At 48.6% G+C, this 4,271-nt stretch overlaps 1 protein-coding gene across 1 annotated transcript in view; it reads right to left on the bottom strand.

Annotated features, from left to right (window-relative positions):
* Window positions 1-4,271, bottom strand: part of LOC107295530 (potassium voltage-gated channel subfamily C member 3-like) — an 87,269-nt gene that overhangs the window by 72,444 nt on the left and 10,554 nt on the right. The window lies entirely within an intron of this gene.

Below are 4,271 nucleotides of genomic sequence, written 5' to 3'. Positions count from 1 at the left end.
CACTTTTGCCGCCTTCCTCCAGTCTCCTCCTTTACCTTCCTTTCTTCCCTCCTTCCCCTTCTTCCTTCTTTCCATTCAGTCTTTTCACTAATTTCCTCCCCTTCTTTCTTTCTTCTTTTCCATTCGGTTTTTTCATTCATTTCTTCCCTCCCTCCTTTTCCATTCAATCTTTTCCTTCCTTCCTTCCTTCCTTCCTTCCTTCCTTCCTTCCTTCCTTCCTTCCTTCCTTCCTTCCTTCCTTCCTTCCTTCCTCTATCTTATCATTCACTCATTTATTGTCTTCCTTACTTCCTACTTCCTCCCTCTTTTTACTTCTTGCTTTTTCATTTTTCCATTTTCTGCCTCTTTCCCGCCCCCACCCCATCTTCTAATGATTTTCTCCTTTTCCTCCAAAGCTGCTACCGGTTTCCTCCTCTCTTTGCCTGTTTCTCCTCTCCCTGGCTGCTGCCCTTGATTTCCCAGCCCCCGTTGCCTGGTTCCCTCATTTCCCCTGCCTCCTGCCTCTTTTCTGTTCTTCTTTCACCCCTTCTTGGCTCTGCCCTGCATTCCTTCATTGTGGCTGGTGGGAATCACTTCAGGGTATGCTTTCCTGCAGGGAAGAGAGAAACCACTGGGGTCTTCCTCCTAACAGGCAGGTAGGTATGTGGAGGAACAAGGCGAAAGAGATCTTTTGCCTGAGCACATCTTCCCTTCTTCCCACCTTTCCTTCCATTCCCTGCTTCACTCAGCCCTCCAGGCATCAAACTTTCTGCTCCTCTCATTTGTCTCCATTTTCTGTCCTTCTCTCTTTCTTTGGCTTCCCCTCTCCTCTTCCTCTTTTCCTTTTTCCTTTTTCCATCTCTTTAGAATATGCTGCTCAGCCTGCACTGCCCTTCCACTGCCTTTGTCCATTTCCCCATTCATCTCTCAGCTTCCCTGTCCCCTCCCTCCCTCCTCTTTCCTCCCTCCCCCTCCAACGTTTTCCCCTTGTGGAGCCACTTTTCAGGGCTCCTTTTCTGCTCCTTCTTCAGTTCTTCTCCCCCTCCCAAGAGTTGCCAATTTTTTCTATGCCCTTTCCCTGCATTGCTCTCTTGTTGGCTCTGGAATAACACTGCCCTGGCTCACACTCTTTGCTGATTGTGCGGCTCTTGGCGCTGCCTTAAGGAAATGCTCTGGTTTGCTTCTGTGCAGCCATACACAGCAGAGCTGCTACTCTACCTCTGCCCAAGTTCTAGGTCCCTCTGTGACCCACCCACCCCCCATTCCCACTGCCTTGTTTCTCCTGTGCTTGACCAGATTTCCCTTGAAGCTTCTAGCATGGAGGTTTCCAGATAATCCTCACTGGCTGGGTGCACCCAACATGCCTAAGCAGCTAAAGACTGCACTATGTACTAAGCCTAATTCAAGACATCTTTCTTGGGTTTTTTAATGTGTTATGAAAACTCAGCTTGTTTAGTTAGTTTATGTTAGTTAGTATGATCTGGTGAATTGTGCAAATCCGGAAAATGGATTAATTCAGTAACCAAGTTGTGGGTTGTATGAACCCAGCCACCAACTACATGTTATAGTCCTTTCAGTCCTCCTTCAGTGGCCTTTCTGCAATTGTTCTTTTGTCTTGATAGTTTTTTCTACCTGTACTTTCCCAACACAAGTCTTACAGCTCTCTTCTCTTATTGTTGAATCCTGGCTCATTCTGTTCCTCACGATGGGTCAAACTGCCACCCTAATTCTTCTTGGATCCTCATTTTATCCAGGACTCATATATCCTTGCCCTTGACCCCTTCCTTTGACCTCTCTCATGACCTCTGCTTCTATTTCAAATCCCGCTGCCTCAGAGATCCTCAACCTCTGATCTTTAGCTCTTCTCTCCTTCCCTTTCCTGTATATATTGGTTTGGGCTATTTTTTTCAAAGATTCCCTTCTATATCTACCTCAACAACCTTCAAGTCACAGCCCTGCAAGCTTCCCTGTGCAGCCATCCTTGCATTCCAACACATCTCAGAATTGCCAGGGTGGGAAAAACATTTTCTCCCTACTTTTCTTCCTTTATGTGTTTGTGTATTTTTGTGTGTGAAGTCCCTCAGGACCAGAAGAGTGTTGGCCTGGTTAGGAATGAGGATTTAGTTATACTTACTGGATTAAAATAGTCAGGATAACAAGATGGGGTGAAAAGGGAGGTGGAACATCAGAAAGTTTGTATGAATGTATAAGGGAGATTTATCACTTTGAATGCAAGCTATATTCTTGGACAATTTCTCTTGGCCTAAATTGGCTTGTGTTTCCCCCAGCTTTATATAACCTTTCCTTTTATTTTATATCATTCTCTCCTGAGTCTAAAGTACTGTATTTTCCGGCATATAAGATGACTTTCTAAACCCTGAAAATCTTCTCAAAAGTCGGGGGTCGTCTTATACGCCCAGTCGTCTTATACGCCGGAAAATATGGCCGAGCCGGTCACATGTTTCCCCAGGCCAGGCTGGGCCGGGCGGCAGTCATGGCTGGTGTGGCGGCCGGCGGGAGCATCGCACCCCGGGAAGCCGAGCCGGCCATATGTCTCCCCAGGCCGGGCCGGGCGGCAGTCATGGCTGGGCTGGCGGCCAGCGGGGGCATTGCACCTCGGGAAGCCGAGCTGGCCACATGTCTCCCCGGGCTGGGCGGCAGTCAGGCATGAAGCTCACCTGGCTGCCGCAGGGCTCTCCGCCGCCCGGCCCCATCGGTGGCGCCTTCCTCGGCCACTTTCGGGGAGCTGCCGCCGCCCTCGGTGCTGCAGGAGAAGGAGACCTTGGGCGGTGGGGCTGGCGGCGATCAGGACCCCCTGTCCCCGCGGCGGCACTCCCCGTTGCAGCCGCGGCCGCCCATGGTGCACCCGGCCTTGGCGCCCTCCTCTTGCGATGGAGAAGTGGCTGAGGATGCGGCGGGAGCGGCGGCCGTGTCAGGGGTGGCGGCGGTGACACCAACGATGCTGCAGTGTCCGCTGCCGGAGCCGCTGCCTCCCATCCGCTGCCGGAGCCGCTGCCTCCCCGCCCGTTCGGCTGAGGATGCAATGGGGGCGGCGGCCGGGAGCTGTTGCCTCCCGTCCTGCTCCCCCTCCCTGCCCGTTCAGCGCCGTCTGCCTTTCATTCTCTCTCTCTCTCTCCTAACCTGGAGGGAGAGGGAGAGAGAGAAAGAGAGAAAGAGGAAAGAAAGAGAAGAGAGAGAGGAAAGAGAAAGAGAAGAGAGAGAGAGAAAGAGGAAAGAGAAAGAGGAAAGAGAAAGAGGAAAGAGAAAGAGGAAAGAAAGCAAAGAGAAAGAGAGAGGAAAGAGGGAAAGAGAAAGAGGAAAGAGAAAGAGAGGAAAGAGAGAGAAAGTTAGAGGAAAGAGAAAGGAAGAGAAAGAGAAAGAGACAGAGAAAGAGAGAGGAAAGAGAGAGAGAAAGTTAGAGGAAAGAGAAAGAGAAGAGAGAGGAAAGAGAGAAAGAGGAAAGAGAAAGAGAGAAAGAGAGAGAAAGAGAAGAGAGAGGAAAGAGGAAAGAGAGGAAAGAGAAAGAGATAAAGAGGGAGAGGAAAGAGAGGGGGAGAGGAAAGAGAAAAAGAGAGGAAAGGGAGAGAAGGAGAGGAAAGAGAGAGAGAAAGAGAGGAAAGAGAGAGAAAGAGAAGAGAGGAAAGAGAGGAAAGAGAAAGAGATAAAGAGGGAGAGGAAAGAGAGAGGGGGAGAGGAAAGAGAAAAAGAGAGGAAAGGGAGAGAAGGAGAGGAAAGGGAGAGAAAGAGAGGAAAGAGAGAAAGAAAGAGGGGGAGAGGAAAGAGAGAAAATGAGGAAAGAGAAAAAAGATTGAGAAAAGAGGAAAGAAAGGAAAGAGAAGAGAAAGAGGAAAGAGAGGAAAGAGAAAGAGGAAAGAGAGAGACAGAGAAAGAGAGAGGAGAGAGAGAGAGAAAGTTAGAGGAAAGAGAGAAAGAGGAAAGAGAAAGAAAGAGAGAGAGGAAAGAAAGGAAAGAGAGAGAGAGGAAAGAGAGACAGAGAGAGAGAGATACCCTTTTGACATCTAAAATGAAGATAACACTGCATATATCCTTTTTTACCTTTATTTTATATATACACACACAAACATACACACAGACACACACACATATCATAAAGGTAAAAAAGGATATATGCAGTCTTATCTTCATTTTAGATATCAAAAGGGTTTTGCGGCTCCCAGTGTTTTGTTTTCGGTGGGAAACGTGTCCAAGTGGCTCTTTGAGTGTTTTGGGTTGCCTACCCCTGATATAGCCCAAACTCTATATTTTAACTGGAAAAGTTGGGGGTCGTCTTA

The sequence above is a fragment of the Protobothrops mucrosquamatus genome, unplaced genomic scaffold, assembly GCF_001527695.2.
Source record: "Protobothrops mucrosquamatus isolate PMUCROS unplaced genomic scaffold, P.Mucros_1.0 scaffold2381, whole genome shotgun sequence".
NCBI classification, from domain to species: domain Eukaryota; kingdom Metazoa; phylum Chordata; class Lepidosauria; order Squamata; family Viperidae; genus Protobothrops; species Protobothrops mucrosquamatus.
The sequence above is the reverse complement of the archived record's forward strand: the minus strand, read 5'-3'. Positions and strand labels throughout refer to the sequence as shown.